Here is a 26,786-nt window from a genome sequence, read left to right as displayed (position 1 = left end):
TTAAGCATTGAGCAGTCAGCAAACATATGCTTTAATCAGCTGCATACAGCTTACATTTCGGACAATATGATTTATGAGGAGCTCGGGACGTAGCCCATTTATGCTTTAATTCAGCTGCATACAGCTTACATTTTGGACAATATGATTTATGAGGAGCTGGGACGTTGCCCATTTAGAGATAGGTTTCGGGGTATAATATAACATGCAGATCGTCCTGAAATGCTGAAGTTTAAGACGAACAGAAGCCACTGACCACTCTAACCCCCACATTATTCAAAGTAATGTTTTGCGAGTCCTTAATAGCGAATTTTAAGGATTCGCTATTAAAGACTCGCAAAACGGGATGCATGTAGAAATCGCAATATTTTTTGCGATTTCTACTGATTCCTTATTTGCGATTCGCTAATTGCTCATCGCAAATAAGGATTGGCTTTCCCATTCATTCCTATGGACCTAAAGGCCCATAGGAATGAATGGGGACTCATTCCTTATTTGCGATTAGCAATTAGCGAATCGCAAATACGGAAGCAATTTCAAGGGTGCCAGGGTGTCCAAAGGACACCCTGTTGCACCCCATAAATGGTAATGTACACTGGTGTTGCGCACACACATGTCCCAAGGACATGTGTGTGTGTAACATACAACTTAGAAAAATGCACTTAAGTGCATTTTTCTTAAGTTTTTGCTATTTACCACGTAGTTAGACTTCGCGGTAAATAGGGGCCCTAGATTGCGAATTCCCAATTTTTAAATGGTTCATGCATTGCATTTAAGGAATCTCAAATTGAGATTCCTTAAATGCAAATAATCGCAATGTAGCGATTTCTAAAATTGCGATTTTTGCATTTGGGATGATGCATCCCAAATGCAAAAATACCGTTTGCAAAGGGCCAGATTCTCAGAATCTGGCTCTTTGCGAGCTGATTTTGGTTGGATGAATCTGGCCCTAAGATTGCTGAAGCATTCTGTATATCATTAGCCGTATCTCAGATGAGAAAAGCCAGCTCCATTTTGAAGTTATTTGCAAGCTATCACCTGGTACCAGTGAGATAAGTTTCTGAATGAAATGAACTAAACCCCTGGTTATCATACAAATTGCCTTTGTTATTAATACCTAGACATTGCCAACTTTCCCTATATTATCATGAAATATGTCTGGAAGTAGTGGATTACCCCACAGTTTGGTAAAATTATGCACTATAGGTAAGGAGTATTTCTTGCGGATTTGCTGCCATACCCATGCTATATCTCGTACTATCTTGAATCTAACCCTCTTATAATAGTTTGGGTCTGTGAGTTTATGAAGTATAAATCAGATTGAGGTCCCACATGCAAGTTGGTAGCCCAGTGAGGACAAATCAGTTTCACGCCCTGTTAGTAAGCTCTGGATCCATCCAGCAAATGAGGTCCAATAGTATAACTTGTAATCTGGAAATTTGAACCCCTCCTTGTTTATATGTCAATTTGATAAGACTTTAGGCCCTTCTGCCCCTTCTATACCCCCAAATAAAGCTGCCAAATTCACTTTCTAGATGCTTAAAAAAGGAGCCAGGTATATGTAGCGGGATTGAACGAAACAGATAGAGAAATTTTGGGAGTATACTTATTTTTATGATATTACACCTGCCAAGTATTCTGAGAGGGAACCGATGCCAGTGCCGAAATTTGGCCATCACTAGTTTTAAGAGTGGCTCATAATTAAGAGTTACTACATCTTCAACACGGCTGCTGAGCCATATGCCTAAATATTTATCTATGACCTCTGGGACTGATAGCGACAGTCCCGGTTGGTAATTATGGATTATCTGTGTTTTCGTCAAGTTTAATTTATATCCTGAGAAGGCTCTAAAAAGCTCAGCCTTTCCTGTAATACAAGCTGAGGCCTCTACTGGGTTGCTAGAAAAGACTGCTATATCATCCACATAAGCAGTTAGCCTAAGTTTCAAAGCACTTGAGTTTACCTGATGTATACCCACATTCTGCAACTGGTGGCAGATAATTGGCTCAATATATAACGCAAATAATAATGGAGAAAGTGGGAACCCCAGTTTGAGGGCCCCTATGTACTGAAAATAAAGATGACTAAGGGCCAATCAACATGACCTTAGCTACAGGTTTATTATACAGTGTCTGGACAAGAGATATAATCCGACTTCTGAAACCAAATTCCCTCATTGTTGACCATAATGCTTCCCAACTTACTATATCAAAAGCCTTCTCGGTGTCTAGGATTACCATGCCAATCTGTTCTTTCAACTTCACTGATACATCGAAAGCTGCTATAGCAGTGCTAACGTGAGCTGTAGTGTCTCTTCCGAGGACAAACCCATGCTGTTGGTCTGAGATGTATAGTAGGGGCCAGGCGATTAGCCAAAATTAAAGAATTGCTTTTAGCATCTGAGTTAATCAGCGAGATTGGTCTGTCCGAGCTTCTCTCCCCCTGTGTTTTGCCCATTTTTGAGAAATGCTACTATATTAATCATTCTCCAAGAGACAGGGGCATCCCCGCCAGTGCTCCGTATTATAAAACTTCTTGTCCGCCTTCATCCGTCTTCATCAACATAACTTCCCATTTTTCTCTTATTCTTTACTTCTGTGCAGTCTTGTCACCCATCAATCAACCACATTCTACAGAGTGTTTTTCTCTCCATCACAAGTATGGAAGTGTGAAGTATCTTAGTGCAAATGTCAGGAGTCTCACTCCCAAAGGCATTATGTTAATGGCAAAACACATTGTGGTAAAAATCTAGCAAGTCAAAAACAATGACATCTTTTGCCAGCAAATATACAAACTGCTATTTACTGCACTGCTATCCAGCCAATGCCAAGCAGTGCCTCTGGTGATGGATGCCAGAAGCAGACATTTCCCGTCAGAGAATATGGCATTCCATTGCAGGCCTCCTTTCAGTTTTCAAGTATGGAAATAGCAAGGCCGCTTCTACAACCCCTCAGCCCCCGATCCCTGAGTCCTATTCTGATATGGTATGCCACATGAAGATGAAGCGGGGAGGGGAGGGTGCATTGTGAGTGAGTGAGTGAGTGATGGTATTTTTAAAGCGCACTAATGCCGAGGCGTCTTGGCGTTATGCAGGGTAACTGGGTGTATGCCGGCCAATGTCCTATCGCGTGAAAAGCCAAGTCTTAACCTCCTTCCTGAACATCATGTGATTGGAAATTAGTCTCAGGTGCAAGGGCAGTAAATTCCAGAGCCTCGCGGCCAGGAGGGAGAAGCCCTTCCCACCCCAGCGTTGTCTGTGGAACTTCGAGACCATCACCAGCCCCTGAGAGGCAGACCTCAGGGGTCGGGTTGGCATGTACCTAGTGAATAGGTGTTGCAGATCTGATGCTCCCACCCCAGCTAAGGACTTGTGGACCAGGCAGAGTGCTTTGAAATCTATCCGCCTCCGAACAGGGAGCCAGTGTAACTGTCTAATAGCCTTTGAGGTGGGGTGGTATTTAGGCAGATGGAGGAGCATCCTGGCTGCTGCGTTCTGAATTGATTGCATCTTAGCCAGTTGACCGCATCCTATACCTAGATAAAGGGCGTTTCCATAGTCTAATCTGGAAAAAATAGTGGCAATTATCACCGTTTTCCTGAGATTGTAAGGAATAAACTGCAGGATCTTTCTCAGCCCCTTAAGCATAAATAAACAGGCCGAAACCACCTGATTCACCTGGGGCTTCCAGGACAGATCTTTATCGAAGATAAACCCCAGGTTCCTTGCTTTCACCACTGGGATCGAACAGGCTCCCGCCGATGTGGGCCACCATTCAGAATTCCAGATAGACTCTTTCTGTCCAAACTCTAAGACTTCCGTCTTGGCAGTGTTTAATTTTAGGAAATTAAGATTCATCCATTGCATGACTTCGGACATGCATGCAGCAAAGTCAACGGCTATGGAGTCCATAGAGTGGGACACGGAAACGATCAGCTGAGTGTCATCAGCATATGACACCAGCTTAAAACCCCGCTTCTTTATTAGTTTGGCCAGAGGGGAGACATAGATATTAAACAGGGTAGGTGATAGCGACGAACCCTGGGGGACTCCTCCTGGAAGGGAAAACTTGTCAGACTGGTGTCCATTCCAGTAGATGGTTTGTTCCCTATCGGACAGGAAGGAGGAAAGAAGATCTAGAGCTAGGTCTTTGACACCAATATCCTTCAGCCGATGGATAAGTACCTCATGGTTTACGGTGTCAAAGGCCGCTGTGAGGTCCAGCAGAACCAGTGTGACCCTGCCTCCTTCATCCATCCCCTTCCGAATTTCCTCGGCTGCCGTTAATAGAGCGGTCTCTGTGGAGTGATTAGCACGGAAACCATGCTGGGTGGAATCAAGAATCTGCCACATCTCTAAATACGAGGATAGCTGCATGTTCATGGCTTTTTCCACTAACTTAGCTGGCAGCGGCAGACAGGAAATAGGGCGGTAGCTCTTCTCATTGGAGGGGTCCAGCTTGGGCTTCTTGAGCAGAGGCCGTATACAAGCCCTTTTCCAGACCGATGGGAAGATTCCAGAAGTCAAAACCTGGTTCAGAACCGGCAGTAGTAAGCCGCTTATCTCGACCGGTGCCAGGTGGAGTACAGAAGGGGGGCACGGGTCCATAGGGGAGCCCGACTTGGTGGTTAGCAGTAGGTCTGACAGCGAATTCTCATCAAGTAGGGAAAATCTTGAGAGGTCACCTAATGCTGTGTAGACATCATCGCGCCCACTGAGCTCAACCTGTATACTGTCCGCTGCTATAGATAGATAATTATAGACGAATTGGACCTTGTGATGGAAATAGAGAGCCATCTTATCCGTGAATACTTTGTATGAATGAGCAGCTTGTTGAATTTTGCTTGAATAATAGGAGGTTTTTGCCTGAATAATTAGCCTCTTATAGCCCTCAAGTGCAGCGCAGTATATTTTCTTCTGATCTGGGTCATAGTTTATTCTCCAGATCTGCTCCTGCTGTCTGCACTTAATTTTGGCAGTTTTTAGGTCAGATGTGTACCATGGGGCTGACACCCGTTATTGCCGCGCTTTGATTGCCTTCTCTGGAGCCACCAAATTGGCCATTTTGAGAAGGCTGGCGTGGAGGGCCATAGCCGACTGGTTCACATCTGCGCAGGCCTCTATTCTTTCCTCAAGGGCACCCAAAAGGTCCGTCCTGGTGACTGATTTCCAGTCCCGAAATTTCTTGGGAGGAGACCTAAGTGGCCTGCTGTGAGGGGCCATAATGAGAGGTAAGGAGAAATACACGGCAAAGTGGTCAGACCAAGGCAGAGGTGATACCTTGTTTATTACAACACTAGGCATATTGGTGCAAATGCCGTCCAGATTGTGGCCTGCCAGGTGAGTTGGTACATTGACTATCTGTTTAAGATCGTGACAAGCGACGGTGTCTAAGAGGTTAACCGTCTCCGCGTTGTTTGTGACCTCTAGGTGGAAATTAAAATCTCCAAGGATAGTATAGTGATCGTGCTCAAGTGCATTTTCAAGGTGGGTTTGTAATGCCACTGCGAACAGGGCCCTCGGGCCTGGGGGCCTATATATTAATAGGCCGGAAAAAGAGGAGGTATTGTCAGCCTTCAAGGTGAAGCTCATTGCCTCTGCGCCATCAAGGCTGTGTGGAATAGCCTGTAGCGTGAAACAAGATCTATAGATTACGACTAAGCCACCTCCCCTACCTTCGGCTCGATTGACATTTGCAACTGTATAGCCTGATGGTACCGCTATGTTCCAGTCAGGGTTGCTGCTATTGTTAGCCCAAGTCTCTGTCAGAAACAAGGCCTCTAAATGTTCTGACTGTATTAGACACTCAAGTTGGTATTTGTGTCTAACCATCGATCTGACATTGAGTAACAAACAGCTTATGATCCTCCTATTATCCCTCAGTGGCTTGACGTGCCAACTCGTTTAATCCTCATTTACTGACAGACAGGGCTCCCTCTCAAGTTAACTATGTAGGTCAGAGTGGCTGATCATGCTTGACCTGGGCTTGGAGGGAACAATAAAGAAGCAAGCAAGAGAGTAGACTATCTTTAGCCCCATTTCCTGTCTTACGTTAGCTCATACACTTAAATCTGGGCAAGCTCAGAGACTAAACTAATCTGACTGAGAGTTTCATACTGAACAGATCATTAAAATGTGACCCAGTGGTCTGGCAACTATTTTTGCCAAGAGTCAAGAGAAAATTCAGTAAGGAGTGGGTGTGGTTTAACCGGGCAATACACAGCAAAAACAGCTCCAGTGCAGCACACTGAAGAGCCCCTATGTGAGACAGTATTTTGTTTGCACTTCTCACTCGTCACACTCATTTTCCCCCATTGTGTTGCTCTCTATTTCTATCATCTAATTTCCCTTCCCTTTTGCCTTTCTTCTCCTGCTTTCTTAGTCCATGATTTTCTCAAACTTCAGTTTCCCCTACAGTTCTTTGAAGTAGCACTTGTGAAACAGGGGCTACAGTTACCTTCCCCATCTAACCCATCCAAAAGAGGATAGATTCTGTCCACTACCAAACCCAGAGATAAGCATTAGTTACACTTTGGGCAGTCCTCTTCATTAGATTATTTTTTTCTTCTGCCCCACCTCCCTTGCATAGTAAATCCCTCAGTAGACAGCACAGATTTAACACTGCTCTTAGTCCTATCTGTTCTATAATCCATCATGCCTTTTTCTGCAGGTTCAGGCATCCCTTTCACTCCCTTTCTTTCCCTTCCAGCTAGAACAGGATATGGCATGTATGGGTAGGTGAGGGTCTTCAGCCTACTTAGCCCCTATGCTAGCTTTTTTCGGTTGTGAGGCCAGAGAGATTTAGCATATCATTTGTTAGTGTAAAAGGTTAGGGGTGTTTGGATTAGGACATCAACTCCTCTCTGCATCTCCTGCAACATGACATGTGGAGAAACAATTTCAATTATGAATGATGGCAAAAGCTAAAGTTTCTTGCACATGATTGACTGAGTTTCGGGTTTCCTTTAAGTATTTTGCAAAGATATGTTTCTTGTGTATGATGTTCTAGGGTTTTGTAACCTAAATAAACATTCAGGGCCTAATTACGATGTTGGTCGGTAAGCTACAACAGCTTACTGACCAACATGATAGGTTTACATTGGGACCGGGCCGGTCCCTCCCCGAAACGGTGTTGTCCGACTAACATCGTAATGAGGGCTCATTTGTTAAATTCATACAAAATAAAATACATTTTACTACATATGAGCTCATTCTTCTCTCAGTGTTTGATGAAACACACCAAACAAGGCAGTAGACCTAATCTTACTAAGAAGAGCTATATATGTAGCATGGATGGCCTTTTTTTGGGATGTGTTGTGAGAAAAAAGAAAAAAGAGTGAGAGTAAGGGGATGAATATGAATTGCCCGCTGTAAGGAGGCTTGAATTAGGAGGCTAGAGTTACTGATTCTTGCCAGTGCTTCCTCTCTTGCTCCATAGAATTATGAGTGCAATGCCACTTAATACTGACAAATCATGTAGATTGGTTATCTTCAAATTATTTACTGTTGGCACTTTATGTTCTGTGCGTTTCTCTATTCCTATACAGCCCAGCAGACAGTTTCTCTTTATCTTCACATTTTCTGGGTCCCAAACTAACGTTACCCCAGGTGTATTCAAAGCTAGCTTCTAGGTTCTTGCAAGCACTTAAGAAAGATTTGGACTCTATGGTCTTTCCAGGAGGATATACTCTGGATCTGTTGGCTGCGACTCTATGGACCAATTCAAGGCTGATACCCTATATTTGCTCACTGAATTAGCTAAGCTAGAGCATACAGCTTGTAAAGACGAGTTGCAGTCTTGTTTGCTCTATGTTTGATATCTAGGCCACATCTCAGCTTGAAAAAGATACATATGCTGACCACATCAATGCTTTCTCTAAGCTACAATCAACACCTGTCACCATTTGTCATGCACTCACTCTTTTGGGAAGGGCCGGCTAATGTACATTGTTGACTTTGGATTATGCTGGTATTGTCAAGTCTTGCAAGATTTAAAAAACAGAGATACCCCAGAACCACTGCCCTTGTTGAAGGAGGCTAAACAAGCATTTGTCTCTTTAAAACATGACTTATCCTCTGCACTCTGATTCAGCTTACCAGATTATGTCAAACATTTAAATTATTCTGTCACAGGAGTAAATGCCTGATTGGGAGTACTGGCGCAATATCGTAGTGACCAAAAGAAACAGATTGCTTACTATTCTTCCACTCCTGATGCTGTGGAAGGTGGACTGCACCGTGCCTGCGCGTGATATAGGCTCATGCCCACATTGTTGATTTATCTGAAAACATTTTCCTTGGGTCATCCCTCATTGTTACTGTCCCACATGTTGTGGCTACACTGCTAATGACCACTAACCTTAGCACATTTCTATGGTCAGGCTGTCTAAGTATGAAATATTGCTGCCTTCTCATAATGCATTGGTTCGATGTCCTGGGTTGAATATAGCGTCCTTGCTCCCTACCTTCCTCTAAAGATAACATCATGGCTCCTCACCAACCCACTCAGAATAAAGTATCCAAGGGTAATGCTTTTGCTGACTGAACTGCTAAAATGGCTGCTTTGTCCCCTGATACTGAGGCATATTTGTATGTGTTCAGGATACTGAACCCATCCCGCCCAGATTAAGAGATCTTTCCAGTTTACAGAAAAGAGCCCCAAACAATGAAAAGTGTACATGGGGTAAGCATGAAGGTAAAAAAACACTTATAGATTATGATGAGACAAACATGGAAGAGTGTTAGCTGCAAAAGTGTTGCTGTCAACTTTAGCTGAATTGTCCCATAGTGCTGTTCATGATAGCTGAAATTGAATCATACCTGCAAGCAGGCACTCATTCTTTTGCATCCCATTTACCGCCATATCCTAGCAATACTGCTTTTTAGGTTTCGCCTGGCGTTCACTGCCCAAGCAGTGTCGCGCAGGCGAAATTTTATGTTTTTCAGTAAGAGGCTTTCACCCGCCTCTCTCTTCCATTGGCTAGCTCCATAAATGGAGGCTAGCCATTGGAAGAGAGATCTGTCAGTAATTCTCGGAGCAGACTGGTGGGCGTTCCGGTGATTTTTTTCTCCCTCCGCCCCTTTGCGAACGTCATGCAGCGGTGGGCGGGTGTTTTTTTGGGGGGTTTTTCGGCATGTTTTTGTCACTTCCATCGTGTCTTTTGCAGGAGTGGGCTGCGCGATTTAAGTTGCCGGGATGTATTTCTTTATTTCCGAGCAGGTAAGCAGCATTTTGTTATAATTTTCTTTGTACGTCCTCCGTTTCCTGTCGTCTCCGTGTATTCCGTCCGTGAATTCTTTCCGTCTTCTGTTTTTGTTGTTTTGTTGTTTACGTGTCCTGTCGTTTCCGTGTACCGACGTGCGTGGCGCCGACATAGCTTTAAAGCAACCGGCAGTGTACTTGTGTCTTCAATAATGGTGCATTGCCGTGTGTCTACTTCACACACAATCTCACTCGAGGGATGTCACATAATAGTCAGTCGTGGCTCCAGAAACTTGAGCTTCATTCCCAGCGTCCCTAAGTCCCCCTTCCCGCAGCCCTCCTCCTTTCCGCTCTTGCCTCGCCCCCCCCGCTCTCGCCTCCCCCTTCCCTCTGCCCGCAGCTCTTCTCCGTCCCGCTCTCGCTTCGCCTCCCCCCCACCATACCAATGTGTGCACAGTGACTACTCCGTAGCAGACACATTATCACAGCTGGACACTCCCATGCGTAGCTCTATGAGGTTTGCACAGTTGTGCGTGAGAGCTATTCGCCGTGCCAATATGTTGATTTGCGTGACCCTGTTAACACTTCTGTGTAGGCATAACAATAATCTGTTGAAGGGTGGTGTAGGTAAGCGTAAAGCCTACTGGAGACAAAGCGGCTTATAAGCTTAATAGGCGCATGGCGTCACTATAAGTGGAACATGTTTTCCATTGGGCCATCAAGTGCACATCTAGTTTACGCCCAGCCTACCCAACCTACTTACTCTTTTGAAAAGTCAAGGTGCTGAGCTGTGCACAGTTGCGGCTGGGTTTGATGATCCATGTCTGTAGTTGAATCGTTTAAAGTAATGCAGTGACTGCGGGTGTGTGTATAGAATAGTGACCATATTATTTGTAGCCATACAGATGTACATTTTTGATGAATAAAATGACCAAGAACGAAGCAGAGCACTGACTTACATTATAAATGATGGATCTGTTTCCAGGAGCGTCACGTGGAGTGCACTAATAACAATGCGCCAACTTTGATCTGCGGCTTAGTAAGTACTTTTTATCTAGTTCACCAAGTGTTCCTCTATTCCTACAGAAGCTTGGGTTTTACAAGTACGTAACGTATCCTATGTTGCTTTACAAGGAAGGCTGGGAGGTAGGTGGTGCGTGTGGGTACGTTTTCGGCGGACAGTTTATTTTAGGGCACAGATGTATTCTTCAGAGGCAACTCTTGCATAGCTGAAGATTGCATGGAAGTGCTGAATCCTCCGAGCTGGAGAGAGGTCAACTGAATGCTGCTAACTCACCACGATCAGCTCTTCGAGCCGTCCTTAGACTTTCTAATTCACTCTGGAGCATGTCTCGGAAGGGAAGTCGCATAATGATTCCGATGTTGAATACAGACGCCGAGCTGGGCTCCTGGATGCAAGTCGCCATGTAAGCTGATCTCTTCATGCTGGTGTCGAAATATATTGCGGGGTGGCCTTTTTTTTTTTTTGTAAACTAAATGTCGATCCAATAGTTCATGGGTGAAATCGCTTGATTCATTTGGTGTGTGTGCTTTGTAGTGTCCCATTAATGTCTTTACCCATGTTTGAGTGGGACAGAGGAGAGCGGTGGCTTCTACCTCCAAGCAGTTCCGACTTTGTTAGTTGCTAAAGGAGGACTGTGTTTCAAATGGTGTTTAAAGTCCTTTGCTCTGCCCGTGTTTGCGTTCGCATTGTATAGTTGTGTACACCTGATCTTTTCTCTTGTGTGATGGCGATCACGCGACACGGTGATTAGTGCTTTTATATTGGCCTCCGCCTGATTTTCATTTCCGGTATAACTTGTGTTAGTTGTTGTGAAGCGCTGGATTTAGCAGTGTGACTGTTGTGTTATAGAACTCGTCTGCAAGTAATTGCTGTCTGCTGAGCTCGTCCAGTAGGGTACAATAGGTCTCACATTTGCGAGAAATTAAGCTATTGGCAATGTAAATGACAATGCCATTTATTTATCTGTTTTCAAAACCAACACATAAATAAAAATGTTGTCATTTACAATGCCAATAGCTCTACCTTTTGCAAAGGCGAAACCATTGCATTGTAAATGCTTGTTTTGTATGCCAAGCCTACAATGTTGATAAGAGTGTCATAACTCATTTGACTGTCCATTCTCCTCCATGTGGTCCCTTCCTTTGTTCACATACGAATCGATTTCATTCAGATGTCTTGGTGTTGCTGCTAAGTATATGTACTACTTTGGTGTGTATGTTTTTGAATAGATCAAAACGTACCCTTGTGCCCGAGCAATCAGTGTTCCTAAAAGGCCACTCCGAGATTTTACCCTTAGGTTTGGAATCCCATTATGGATTGGGAATGACTGAGAGAATTATTTTGTGCGAACCCTTCTTCGAAAAGGATGCAAAGCCTAGGCAATTAACATTTTCAATGTGCTTCTCTCCCTTAGTAACCTCTATGAAGGTTTGCGATAGTGCTTAGACTGCATCTGCCATGTCAGAAATACTGTTTGCTAAAGTATGAAGAAAAAAATTGAGTGATGCAATGGAACTCCTAAACATTAAGGGGCCCATTACGATGTCGGGTGGATTGCCTCCGCCAGGCTGGCTGTAGCCACCGCCGGCCTGGCCGAGGCAATCCGCCCGACATCCACTCCCGAATGCCCCCCGCCATATTAGTATGGCGGGGGGGGCCGCGGCGGACGGAAAGACCGTCCGCCGCTTTTCAGCCCCGGTCGCCTTGCGGCCGGGGCGGAAAAGGATTAATTTGGTGGCGGTGTCTCAGAGACACCGCCAGCCATATTAGTATGGGCCATATCGGATGCCTTCGCCACGGAAAGGCATGCGGTCTTCACTTTGGGGGCCCCCTGCGGGCCCCCAAAGTGAAGGAGGGGTGGGGGATGCACACGGGGGTACTCCCCTGCATTTGCATATTCAATGCGGTACGCACCGCGCGGTGCCTGCCGCATTGTGTATGCAAATGCATACATGCATTTATGGCATTGTGGCAGGCAGTGCAGAGAGCACCGCCCGCCACAATGTTATAAATGCAGGATGCGCCCGCCACTGTGGCGGCTGCATCCTAATACCACCCACCGGACCCCCGCCCTTATGGCGGGCGGTCCCGAGTCCCGATAGGATGGCGGGAGGACTAAGTCCGCCCGTCCTCCTAATGACCCCCAAAGTGTCTAATATCTGTAGTAAATCTGGTCTTAAGTGGTCTGATGCTTAACTCTTGGCCCTCTGGTTAATGGAGAACAGTGAGCCCTTGCTAGATAGTGTTAAAAATGTAGCTTCAGCCCGCGATTATCTACTTTGTCCAAAAAATGAAGCAGTGTGTATAAAACTATTTAATTATTTTAAGGAGTTTATGTATATATTTTAATTGCTGTTTTCTGCTGCTGTTTGCACAAGAGGGAGATGCTGCGTTCATTTCCCACTTTTGTTTTGCTGTCAAGTTAAAAACTCAGCCAAAGAGAGATTCTGGATTGCGTTTTGCACATGTACTGCTGCTATTGAATTGTTGTTTGCACATATTAGGCCATGCTTTATAATCTCTTTTCTTGCTGCTAAAGCTGAAAGTTTTGCTGAGGATGAATTCTGGATTCTATTTAATACAAGAACTAGCTGCTACCTATTGCTTCTTGTACATTTTTGTATTTCTTAGGATATGCCTTGCCACTTTATTCTGTTTGCCATTAACTCCAAATGTAGAATGAGTTCTGTTATGTTTAATTTCTTTTTGTAACAATTTGTACGCACTTTTAAGTGGACCTCATATGAGTTCCAAATCTTAATAAATAATTGAATTGAGTCCTTATGAGATTTTAATGGGCAGGCCCATGAACCTTCATGCTACCCCACCCCCAGTCTCCCCAGGTTTACTTGCACTTGCATTTGAATAATTATGTGGCTTTACAATACTATAGACAACTGATTCACTGCCTCAACAGCTTCCCCTCTCAGATTCAAGGTGTACTGGCAGTACTCAGCAGCCCCATAGTAACTTACCAGGATTAACATCTTGTGACTGAAATCACATCATGGTCCATGAGCGAAGGTCAGCGCTCCAGCCCCAGAGGGGACCTCCATCCCAGATCCTGCTCATCACTAACACTGCTGCGAAGTGTCACGGGTTGCATGTCTGGATTCACACATCGCACTGCAGGGAAACTACAAAACTGAGCAACACCAGACCAGCAAACCAAATCACTCCTGGTTCAAGACACTACACAGAGGGGCATATGTACAAAGAAATGGAGTGGCACTGTTAGCAATTCAGCAGTGCTGTGCTGCATCATTGAAAAAATGCTGGGATGCGCCATATTTACACAATTACAGTGCAACCCTGAGTTTTCCCATGCACTGAAAAAGCTGCCGCAGTGCCAGCGTAGGCAACCTTGCACAATGGTGCAAGGGTGCCTGCGTTGCAGGGATGATTGTTTATGTGCAAACAATCTTTATTGGCGATTTGCTCCTTCTATGTGTGCTGCAGAATGTAGCACACATAAAAACAGCAAACAATGGGGAGAAATAAAAGTATTTTTCCTCTTTGTGCCGTTCGAAAGCCACTCTTTCAATAGAATTAATTTTTGGTGCTGACTCAGATTGGGCATTTCTTGTAAATCTGAGGCAGTGTTAAAAAGCAGTGGGTGTCGTCTGGGTAGGCCCCTTTGAATCAGAAAACGGCATCTAAGGGTACAATATTTACATGGCGGTGTTAAGCCATACAAAGTGGCTTAGCGCCGATTGTAAATATGGAGAAGGGCATTGCGCCACCCGAGCGCTGTAAAAAGTGACGCTTTGGTGGCACAATCCCCAGGGTTCATCAACAGGCACCACCGGGGCAGTTTGCTGCCCTGGTGGTGAGACACCTCTAAATTCCCTAATCCCATTTGGTTGGATTCTCCTCTGGGTGTATCAGAAGTGCGCTGGCTGAAAGCAATGCACCGCACTGAGTCTACTGCTTATCCGTGCAACAAACAATCAAACTACAAATACAATACTTTCCTGAAATGTTAGGAGCAAAACACGCGGGATTTGACACTTTCTTCTTGTTAGCAAAAAATCAATTGTAGGATATTACACAATCGTATCTTGGACAACAAAAGATGAGGAAATATGTTCCTTAAAGATCCTTTAGATCGACTGACATAATGCAAAAATGTGCAAATTATGTGGGGTATTGAGATGTTTAGGACTCGATTCAAGATTATCGAATTGCCAACTTGTGCCCATCTGAGCAGAGCAATCTGTATTTCCTTCCTTTCGAAAGAAAAGTAGATATATAGTCCGGTTGTTTGTTAACATCATCTTTGACTGTTTGGGAATCCACCATCGCTGCTATTCTGATGAATAGATCCAATTCAATCTGTTTTGTGGGTAGTTCAAATAAACAAATACATAAATGAACAATTGAATAAATAAATTAAGTGTTTAATTACTATATTTCTCTAAATAGCCATTTAAATGTGAAGCTCTGAATATTTCTACTTTTGCCTACAGCTCTAAATGAGCATTTCACTGTTCCAAATAGATGTAACCCCTTAACCATAGTACAATATTTTACTGAAGGTCTAACCAGCAATAGAAGTATATGCCTCGGGTTGTATACTGCAGCTACTTTAACATACTTAAAGTGAATATTTTTAGAGACGTTTTCTTTGGAGGGCCCTTGATGGAACACAGAGCACAGCTTTGTAGATCACTTGACAAAGAACGCGAACAGGGGCTAATAAATGTTAATTCAAAATGCTGCTTAAAACTTTTATCTTCAAAAATCGATATGGCCGCTACGCCCTCTGAATATTTTAGTGATGCAAGAAAAGATAAGCACTATGGAGTAAGGCATGATTTTCTCTATAATTAGTTCTATTGTAAGTTTAAAAAAATAAGAATATAGTGTAATATGTGTATACACACATACATGCACGCACGACACACATACACATATTGCACACTGCTGTTCTTTAGATAAATGACTTGGCCCAGTTTACTACAGTACCTACTAAGGGAAACCTAGAGACCCCTCACGAAAAAAAGTTGACTGCAGGCTTTACTGCCTATGGCGTCAGCTTCGTCTGGGTATTTCCCATGTTGAGAAGATGCGGGACTTCTCCTCCTGGACAGTCTTTCCATAGTAGTGGGAAACCAAATAGCTCATCAACAAAATGGAGTCTGATTAAAGGGTTAGTGTAAAGAAACTACTTTTATTGAAGATTGTCCTCTGTCTATCTAATACTGTCTCTTATAATTCTTAGCCTAAGAAAATAAAGTTCAAGAACAATCTCACAGGTTTGTTCATTCTTCTTTTTCATGTATCTTGGAGAACAGACCTGTCCTTGTTCCCGGGACGGTGGTGGGGAGTAGGAGGCATTTGGCTCTGGATAATGACTCCTCTTTGCCTTTTGCAACACTAGATTTTGGAGCCAAAGTCCCCCAAACAAATCACCAGATAAATTGGGGGAGAAAATGTGGCTTAATGGCTAGGGCGGTCGACCGCGGAGCTGGGGAACCAGGTTTGAGTCTTGGCAGGGATGCTCAACAATCTGTGATTCTGGACAAATCACTTAATCTCCCCATGCCTAACAGAAATTAATGTGTCCGTCTGTAACATAACTGGTGCTCATGTCTCTTTCTCTCAAAAAGTTCGACAATCCTCCACCGTTCCTCCTCTCCAGTACACAGCTTCCCCTGCGGTGTCTTCTTTGCTCTACTTGTGGGCTTCATCTCCTCTCCCCACTAGTCTATCTTCTTTTCTTTCCTTTTTGCAACGTGTCGTCTGTTTCTACAGGTGAAGAAAGGGGGCCAGGATGTGAAAGTAGATGGGGTGTCCAAGTGAGTGCTTCCCTTACACTTTCCTCCTGCAGTGCTAGGCACTACCCTTTTCTCTCTGCATAGACAGGCTTCTAGTTACTAGGCAGATACTCAACTAGTGAAGTAAAGAGTGAAGTTTACAGGTGGTGTCTCCTAACTTCTGGGCTCCTGGCCAGCATTGGTCACATAGCAGCTCTCTTTGCACACTGCAGAGCACTCCCTTCCTTGGTCATGAAGAATGGTTTGGGTCCCACTTTTATGCTGGCTTATTTTCCAGTCAAGGGATGTGAATCCGCTGTCTAAGGTTTCAGACCCAGTTTGTGTTGATCTTCTTTCAAATTTTATTTTTTAGCTGTAGGTCAGATACAGCCTTTTTGCAACATGATGGCTCACACAGCAGGCAGCACTGCTGCTGAACCCAATTGTGAGTATCCAAAACAAGGGCAAAATGGCGTATGAGATCTCTGCATCTGGCTAACATTAGCCTTCCTGAAACAGTAATCAGGGATGGACAAAAGGACAGGTTGTGCCTAAAACCTTCCTCACCTTTAACAACAGAAACTGCCGACTCACCCCTACCATCTATCAAATGGCAATACCCAGGGAGCCCTTTTCTAACAAGGACCTAACTGAGGGCTTCATTTAGACTTTGTGATGGAGTAACTCATCTACCATACTATAAATCAGACACTAAATGTCTAAGAGTAGCTCAGTCTCCATTACACCCTCACTTCAGTGTCTGAGTCTCCAAGCTTCAGTCACAGGAATGCAGTCAATATATTTCCACTGCCAGGGGAATCAGTATCCACCCTCCATCTTGTGCTACCAGGGACCATTCAAAAATAATCCCACTGGTCCCAGCCCTCAGGCTGTCACCACACTGGAGGTTTTACTTCTACACACATACTACATATGGAATGTTAGCTCATGGGTCTTGGAGTCACTTTAAAGTAGAACTTTACACGAGTGGGTCAGTATGATGGAGCGAGATTCAGAAATGTTTTTCATTTCAACTCGCGAAGTCACACTTCTATAAATAAATAATAAGATTAACAGTTGTGCTATGTATGTATTAATTCAACCTAGTTTAAGTTGTATCTACACATGAAAAACGCGGGATACTAACATGTGTGCTCATAAACGTGCATTATGTTGTATTTCCTTGTTTGTGAAAAATAATAAATTAATCGTGTCTATTTGTCATGTCAAAAATTAACTGCAGCTGTTTAGAATAAATGGCATGTGCTTATTTTGCTTCCCTGTCTATGTGGTGTCACTCTATTCTCTATAGGTGCATAAAGAACCTTACTGGATAAAAAGAAGAATGGTAGATATGAAAATGCTGCTTTATTTGTTTGCTTCTGCTAGGTAATTTAGACTAATGGGTTAATTATTAGCAATGGAGGGTGGCAACAGAACAAATTATATTACTTGCATTAATTGTTTTCTTGTGTTTGTTTATACAATAGTTAATGAAAAAGGCTTTGGGCCTAGTGAAATTTTCCGTGTTTGCTATAATCTGCTTGGAGCCAGAGTGAGTCCATGATGGCAACAGTTTTCTCCTTCTGAAAAGTTTGTCGTGCTGAGATGACATTCTCTTAGCCGAACAAGGCCAAGGCCAGGAACCGGCGAAAGGCTTATGACATTCACGCATCCGAGGAAGCTAAAAACTTCATATGTTGCAATTGTTGCGAACTGGAGGAAACTGCGTTGTTCGAAAACTGGAGACAATGGTCTCTAAGAATGATGACGGAACTATGATTTTGAAATGCGGTGACACGTCGCCTGTCACTTGTGAACCAATTGGACTTCAATTCAGCAGAGAAAAATATACAATTTTAGATTAGCTTAGCGTAGAAAGGTATAAAAACTCTTGCCCCGTGGAAGAGTTATGCTTCTCCTTGCAGACCTTTTGATGAGGGCGTTATGCTGTTGGACTTCTCTTGGAACACGTAAGAGCCCTCAAAGACTTTACTCTTTTTCCTTATAGATAGCATTAGTTAGGGACTTAGGTTTTGAAAATGCCAAAATGATAAATTTCATTTGCAATAATAATTTTGATTCATAATAAAATTGTCATAACTATTTACAATGATTCAAATAAAAATGCTTTAATAACATTTCTAATACATTTTCCAAATGAGTAGCTAATAAAAATCTTACTTTGGAAAACAAGCTGGTCTTGTTATTTTCATGGGTATAGGTTATTCATAGCTAGATCTTATTGCCACAGTGGCTTAATTAGCTTGTAGGGTTGTGAAGTATGATGAATTCATTTACCATGGTTGTATATAATTTGTGAATAGGTTAATTAGGTCACATGATTCAGTTGGTTATAATATGTCATGTTAGATTTTATGGGCCTTATGAGTGTTTATTGATTGATGGTGTATATAGTGGCGTTGGGTAGCGTTGCTTATGACATATTTCCAAAAGCCCGCTGGATCAATTTTTCTGGTAGCAGATTTGATGGTTGCTATGGGAACCGATATGTCATATGGTAGTTGCATAGGATCGATGATTAACATATGTTGAGTTTGTTCATTTGCGTTATGTGTAGTCGAAAGGGTTTTTCTGGCGTGGAAATCCCTAGTTGTACCGGTACAGAGTAGTGTGGCCAGAGTGTAAAGTCACAAGTCACACAGTGCATTTGATCTGTTTCAGAATAGTGGTATCGTCGTGTATCACAAGTGTTGTCGTCGTGCAGCACATGTTAGGGATATAGGTGTGTCAGATAGAATATATGCATAGTGAGGATTGTCTATGAAATCGAAGCTTTGAGTATAGGGACAATGCGCCCGTTCTAAAACTCTCTGTGGGAAAGTAATAGAATTAATTCAAGCTTGAGTGAAGGGTAAGGTAACGTCGCTTATTTTACTGACGATTCATGTTATCAGTGGGGGGTTAGAGTCCCGCCAGGATTTCATGTGTGTGTGGTTAAGGATACTTTCCGTTTGAAAGTGCGTAAATGGTCTTGTAATTGCGTTCGAGTTAAACTTTGAATTGCTACTTTATGTGCATTCAGAGGGAAGCGCGTTCGTTATTACGTGTGTGAAGGGTAGAGTAGAAGTTTACTTTATCAGCGAATGTATATTCTGTGAGAATAGCGTTGTCTATTCCACGCAAAGAATTTCTCGTGTGTCTGTAAAAACTATCGCTTTAATTAGAGAAACAGACAAATGGTTTGTTCTTTTTGTTGTTGTTAATTAAATTTCATTGAGAAAAGCGTCTTTAAAATGGCGCTGTGAAAAGTTTTTGTGAAGGAGGGGTGAGCGCTGAGAGTGAGACGCGAGAAACCGCAGCGGCTGTGTACGTCACACGGTCCGCGCAGGCATTGGGTACTATACGTCACAAGCTGTACTTTAATTGGCTCACGTGACTTTGTCGAGCTGAACGCTGATTGGCTCTGGTGGGAAGCTCTGTTTTTACTGGTCGAGCAAGGTGGTGACGTAGCTCGAACCTGATTGGCTTGTTGGTGTGTTTCGCGCACGGATTGGCTGGTGTTACGGAACAACCAGGAAACATTTACGATCATTTCTGATTAAGCGGATTTGATTTAAAAATGGCTTATTACTTTAAACATGTCGAGAAAAAGACTTCGATGTTACAAAAATTTAGAAATTTTATTTCACCTGACAAGAAAATTCAAATGCGAGGTGGTAAATTACTTCATAAGTACAAGACACCTGCAGCCTATATGGAAGGTGAATATGGTTACCATACTGTCCTGTGGTTTGATGTTTGGAAAAATTACACAAAGGACGACGGCGTATTGGCTTGGCCGGATGATGGTTCATTTAATGTTAAGGTTTTAAGAAATCTGAGAGAGAAAATGTCAGCTCTAGTACCACGGCCTAGACCGACACAATTTGAAGCTTTGGTTGAATGGGAGGATGAGATGTTTCAACTTCAGAAAGAAGCAAGTGGGATAAAAAGACCTCCAAAAACACCGAGTTACAGATGAGAAACGCATGAAGATAGAATGCATATGTGGAGACAGGGAGATATGTGCGATGGTCTCTATTTAATGAGAGAAATGGTTTTAGGCTCTCCAGGTGAAAAGAGAACTGAAAAGAAAAATAATGTTGTTATAGATAACGAATCAGAGGATCCAGTATTGGAAGAAATTTTTACGACAAATAATAAAAATGCCCCTTTGAGACAGCCTCGTTCATGGTCCACTCCAACGGTTTCTGCCGGAACCACTCCTAGTGCACCCCCAATAAATGATTCTCCAAAATTGTACCCAAATAATTGTGAATCTTTTGGAACTCCAGAACAGTTTGAGACAAGAACTAATTCTAGTGCTTATATTGAAAACAGAAGTTTTCCAATGGAAAGGGAAGCCCCTAGAAATCTGATGAGAACTGACAGGAATGAGGAAGTTGCAAACACTTCAGAATACTTGCGATCAAAAGAAAAATTAATTCAGCAGATAACCAAGAGCATGGAAGCAGTGACAGTTCCAGTAACGATTGGTCCTGTTCAGCCTGTCTTTGATCAAAAAGAAATTAAACAGCCAGGTTTAACAATTCCATTAAATGCAGAAATTCAAAAAGTAGCTGAGAAATTTTATTCAGATTTATCTGAAATTAATCGTGAAAAATCAAGGATGCCTGACTTGACTTTTAATCAAGGTTCTTTTAACCAGATAAAAGCAATGCTCTCGCAACCACAAAGCAGTGTAAATACATAAAAAGAAACAGTAATTTCAGTGAAGTAGAAAACAACAACAGATCTTCAAATTCTAAATTTTTCTCCTTCAGGACGTTTATTGGATCCACATTCAGCCGACACGTGTTTCGTCGTGTTCACAAAAGTTGAGTCGACACGACTCTTCAGGGCTGATAAAATAAAACAACATATGTATAGTGTATATCGCTTTAGCAGAATTAATTAATTACAGGAGTGCACGGTAGTGATAGTGGGTATCCATCCACGGGTGTTATGTGTCTAGCATGACATATGTGATTAAAATACCGTGCACATCTACATGTCATTGTGGTGGTGAAAGTGCTAGACATGCGTCAGGCAAAACATCTCCAAATGTAAATGGTCATAACGCTGGTAAACCGCGTCACCTGTAATCTCATGCTCACGAGGAACCGCATCCGAGAAGGAATCAGGGTGCAAACTATGTTGATTGATCCACAATTAAACAAAACGTATCGTGCTCAGTGTGTAAGACAAGAGTCTATATATATACGGTGAAAAACACCATGCAAGTTGGATGCATCAGTAGTGACCACTATTGCGTACCTGGTAAATAGACCCAAGCATCTAAGGGTCGATGCACCACGTAGGTGAGTTGAGCGGAGAATCTAAATGATAAAATAGTACAAAAGCTGATTTGTCTCGGGAGGAGAAATTAAGAGCGGGCGCGTAATGATGGTGACAGAGTGTCATTCAAAAGTTGTTGTCCGTAGCTTACCCAATTTATAGATTGACAGGTAGTCAATCTCTATTCAATTCAAAGAGCCCTGGTTCCGGGTTCAAAGTTAAATGTGCGACAACGTTTCAGACGACGGCGCTCAGTAAAGCGCGTGTGATGCAAGAAAACGGGAAAGACTGTAGGGAAAGGGGAAAGAATAAAAAAGAAAACCTTAAGTAAAACAAAATTCAGCACAGGATAAGTGAAACTGAATTCAGTAAGGAGGGAGACAACGTATGGTCCAGCTCATCTTTCAAAGTTCACATAATTCACATACCTAGACACGTGTGAGTGTCCGTCTGTACCGGGAGGGGATCCCAATGTGACAGTTGAGAACCGAGTTCCTATTCCGTACTTTCCATGCGAGTGTGCACTAAAGTAAACGGAAGCAAGAAGATACAAACAAAAAGGGGGTCAAAATGCCGCCAAAGTAAAGCGCTAGGCATTTGGAGAAGTCCAGAGTATAGAATGCCTAAATCTCACCTAAAATGCGGGATCCCTCCTCTGTGTGTTCCCGGTCGCTGTGTTCCAAGAACGGACACGTGACCGGAAACCGGAAGGGATTTTGTAATGTACGTCTGCCAATAGCTAGAAAGAGCCCTGTGAGTTAGGAAAGTCATTACAAACCACCATCTTGGTTGAGGGAAAAAGTAAAAGGTCAAACAAAACATTACGAGACACTAACGGGTGAGGAAAGGTTCACTTCTTAGCAATTAGTGAACCCACTAGGAGATTTGGAAAGAAAAGTAACCCGTGAGCCAGTATGACTCCATGAATAAATGCAGGGTTATAAATATGTGTTCGCATGTCAAAAGAAAATCATGTTCCGACACAAGCATGACAATAAAGCCCGCGCGGAAAAAAGGGGGTTCACAGGTCATCTGGATACAGAGAACAAACTCTCTAGAAGGTAAAAGCATTACGGTAGTAGCCTTTCTTGACTAAAAAGAAAAGTTTAGCTGTCACGTATGTAATACCTAAACGTTCAGTTAAAAATTTCCTAGCTTAGCTGGTTAAAGCCGCAATGAAGGTCAGTGTCTAGTATAAGAGCATGCCGCTATAAACCATAGAAAAGCCCCGATTAGTGCCACCATCAGTGAAAACAAGAGAGTCCACGCAGTGATTGGTGACAACATAATGCACATACATAATTTGCGTTTCATATTTTCTTACGTATATACTCGTATATATAGCGCGAATTAGTGTCACTATAAGCAGATTTAAGGATACAAAGTCATGCTTAATATCCTTATGTAAAATCCAATACAAAAGGCTATCATTAGTATTACAATACATAAAAAACCTAAAATACAGTAACGATAGATCAAATGAGCTAGATTTTAGATTGTCACTGCAAAAGGATAGTAGAAAACGTCCTTCAAAGTGAAAACATCTATGCAGAACTCGTTATCAAACAGAAGGTTTCATGTATTACAACAGAGTCAGTACGACAAGACTGCACAAAATTCATCTAAATACAGAAAAACAGAGAAATAGTATTTCAGTTCCCCATGAAAAATTGAAGCTCTGGGTCATAGTTAAGCCCATGTTCCACGCATTGAAGACGCATGATCCAAGTGGCCTCCCTACGTCTCAATGTAAGTTCCCTGTTACCCCCCCCTAATGTTTGGGGGGATTACATCAATTCCAAAGAAACGCACCTTCACTTCATCCTCAAGTGGTTGGCACGCTGCAACATGCAGGGCAACCGGGTACTTGGGATCCCTTTTCTGAATAGCCCTCATGTGTTCTGCTAGGCGCTCCTTAAGGGGTCTGATGGTGCTGCCCACATATTATTATTATTATTATTATTATTTATTTTTGTAGAGCGCGTAGTCACCCGGAGGTATCACAGCGCTAAAAAATCTTATCTCCTGAGTACAGTGGACCAAGGGAGGGGGAGAGGGGAGGAGGGACAAGGAAGATGACAGGGAGGGCGGAACAAAGGAACAAGATAAGGGCCAGGAGTGATTCACTGTGGGAAGAGGTGGGTTTTGAGCTGTTTCCTAAACCGGAGGTATTGAGGTTCGAGACGCAGGGCTCGGGGGAGAGCGTTCCAAAGTCGTGCAGTCTGGACTGAGAAACGCCTTCCTCCCGATCGGGCTCTCTTAAATTTGGGGGCAACAATGAGGTTTTCGGTGTCAGAACGGAGGGGTCTTGAGGATTTGTAAGGGGCGATGAATTTCTTGAGAGCAGGGGGGCCTTGATTTCGTCGTAGTTTGTGGGGCAGACACAGGGCCTTGAATTTGACCCGCTCTCTTATGGGGAGCCAGTGGAGGAGTTTTAAGGCCGGTTTGGCCGACGCTCTGGCAGGGGTATTCGTGAGGATACGGGCCGCGGTATTCTGAATTCTTTGAAGTTTATTCAGGGTCATCTCTGGGGCGCCCAGGTATATCACGTTGCTATAGTCAAGCCTCGAGATTATTAGGCCTTGAATAAGCAACTTTTGGGAGTTGGGGGGCAGGATGGGCAGGACTTTCCTCAATGACTTCAAAAGTCCAAAGCAGGTCCCGGCCACTTTCTTTGCCTGCACGTTGAACGAGAGGTCGGTGTCAAGCCACACTCCCAGGCTCTTTACTTCCTCTCTGGGTTCTGGAGGAGGGCCCAGACAGGCTGGCCAGATGTTTGGGGACAGTGTGAGTCCTTTTGGGCCCAGGAGCAGAACCTCCGTTTTTGTCCCATTTAATTTTAGGGCAGAGGTGTTCACCCAGTGATGGACCTCCACAATGCAATTAAATAGATCTGCTGGTTGTTGTTTGGGGTGGGATAGTGACACAACCAGTTGTGTGTCGTCAGCGTAACTGACGACACTCACTCCGAATGGAATGATGACCTCCTCCAATGTGGACATATAGATATTAAATAAAGTGGGGCTCAGGGAGGAGCCCTGAGGCACGCCACATTGGAGGGGAATTTCGGAGGAGCGGGCGTTGTTCTCCCAGATTTGGTAGGTCCTTTGAGCCAGGAAAGATGTAAGCCAGGCTGAGGCGGAGCCCTCTACACCGGCTCCCTTGAGTTTTTTGATAAGGAGTCGGTGGTCGACGGTGTCGAAGGCCGCGCTTAGGTCGAGGAGGATCACTGCCACTGATCCTCCTCCGTCCAGTAGCGTTCTGGCCTCTTCAACCGCTGCTAGGAGGGCGATGTCTGTGCCCTGCCCTGGGCGAAAGCCCGTCTGGGAGCTTTTTAGTATGTTATTGCCCTCCAGGAACTGGGAAAGTTTTCTATTCACCAGTTTTTCAGCAATCTTGCTGATTCCTGGGAGTAGGGAGATGGGCCTATAGTTTGCCAGATTTTCGGGGTCGAGGGAGGGTTTTTTTAACAGAGCTTTCACGACCGCCGCCTTCCAGCTTGGGGGTACGACTCCCTTTTGGAGTGAGGTGTTAATCAGGTGAGTCACGGGGGGGATGATCGTGGAGGCTACCTTTTTGAGAATTCGGAGTGGGGCGGGATCCTTAGGAGAGCCGCTTTTTATGGATGTTAACGTGTCTTCTACTTCTTCAGTCGTGACTTGGCCCCATGAAGAAAGACGGCAGGGTGTTGACGGTTGCGGGGAATCGCGGAGGGAATAGCCTCGAGGATTTTTAGGATTTTCCCGTGAAAGAAATCCGCCAATTGTTGGCGTTTGGTCTGGTCAGCTGTGGGGTCAGTGGGATGTTTAGGTCCGGGTGCTGGGGTTTTCAGAAGGTCTTTTAGGATAGCATAAGATTCCTTGCTGGAGCATACTGCTTTCTCTATTCGCTCCTGAAAAAACACGATTTTGGTTTTACGGATGGTGGTTTTGTAATTAAGGAGAGAAGCAGAATAGATCTCTTTATTTGTTTCTGATTTGACTTTCCTCCAGGATCGTTCCGTTCTCTTGCACTCTTGACGCAGGGCTTTAAGCTCTGGTGTGTACCATGGAGCCGAGGCTACTCTTTTGGAGTGTTTGAGAGAGGCGGTTTTAGGGATGAGTGCATCAAGAGAGGAGGTGATCCATTCAGTGACCTGCTCGTCAGCCATAGCTGGATCGCTGGAGAGCTCGGGAGTGGACTCTGCTAGAACGGCGGCCCATTCCTCAGGTGCCAGTTTGTGCCACCGTCTGTCAGTGGTCTGAATTTTAGGGGTTTGAGGGTTGGTGAGGGGTGTTTCCCAAGAGATTGGGACAAGAAAGTGGTCTGTCCAAGGGAGGATCAGGGGAGGCTTAGTAGTGATGGCTGTGGCATTGGTGAGGACGGGATCCAATAAGTGTCCCTTCTCATGGGTGGGTTCATTATTTACCAGTCGGATACTGAGTGACGACAGGTCTTGGAGAAGGTCAACGGCTATCCGATCTGTAGGGTCTTTCAAATGTAAGTTAAGATCGCCTAAAATGAGAAAGTTGCTGACAGAGGATGCTAGTTGTGCGACTGATTCAATAAGGGCGTTAAGGAATTTTCCCGGGGGGCCCGGGGGGCGGTAGATCAGTAAGCCCGACAGGGAGTGGGCTGGGGAGAATTGAATGGAGAATTGGCAGCTTTCGCAGTCCTCGATTTGAGCATCAGTGGTTCTGCAGGTGAGATGATCCTTAAAAATTATGGCTACCCCCCCTCCCCTCCCTTTGGGTCTATGAAGTGCTTGACAGAAGTACCCTGGAGGCAGGGCCACGACGATGTCCGAGTCGGTGCTGTCTGATAGCCATGTTTCCGTAAGAAAAAGCAAATCAAAATCATGGTCTAGAATTAGCAAGTTTGTTTCAATTGCATGTTTAGGGAGGGAACGGCAGTTAAGAAGGCCAATCTTAAGTCCGGGTTTTGTAGATGCGGTAGGGGGTGGAGCGCAGAGCATACAGTAGTAGAAAGGTTTACCTTCGGTATGCGTATGGTAACAGGCCAAGATTGTTCTCGGTTGAAGTGCGCGGAGCATGTCTCCAGTGTATACCATGCGCGCGCGAGGGGTTTCCGGCAGCATTTCTGGGTCTGGGTCCGTCTGGGCCCGGACGGGCCCAGACGGGCTTGCCTTTGGCGCGCCCGCTGCGCCCGTCCGCTGCGCGTACGGGTGTTGCACATATTTAAGCACAGATTGGGTGTGGCCTCAAGAAGTGGGCGTGGCCTGACTGCAGGCTCGCTCGCTGCTGTCGGGAATGGCGTTTTTCTATCCCGTGGCGGTGTTGAAATCGACTGCCAGGGAGTCAAGAGGTAAGAGTAAGTGCCCCAACCGCTATGCAGGTGAGGGGAAGTGCGCAGTTTTAAAATCACAATGACACACAATTTTTAAGAAAATACACGTTTTTTAAAGTAAAACCTCCCGGCTGAGCCTCAGGAGTACAGATGAAGTGAGGGCGGGAAAGCGGCGCTTTAAGTAGTCTTGGGGGGCGTGGCCTCAAGAAGTGAGCGTG

General features: G+C 44.1%; 1 long non-coding RNA gene across 1 annotated transcript in view; it reads right to left on the bottom strand.

The window, feature by feature from the left end:
* The window catches only part of LOC144827517 (uncharacterized), a 113,095-nt gene that overhangs the window by 33,422 nt on the left and 52,887 nt on the right, over positions 1–26,786 (bottom strand). The window lies entirely within an intron of this gene.

Source organism: Lissotriton helveticus, chromosome 4_1 (genome assembly GCF_964261635.1).
Source record: "Lissotriton helveticus chromosome 4_1, aLisHel1.1, whole genome shotgun sequence".
Taxonomy (NCBI): Eukaryota; Metazoa; Chordata; class Amphibia; order Caudata; family Salamandridae; genus Lissotriton; species Lissotriton helveticus.
Note: the sequence above shows the minus strand (reverse complement) of the source record. Positions and strands in the feature narration are given on the sequence as shown.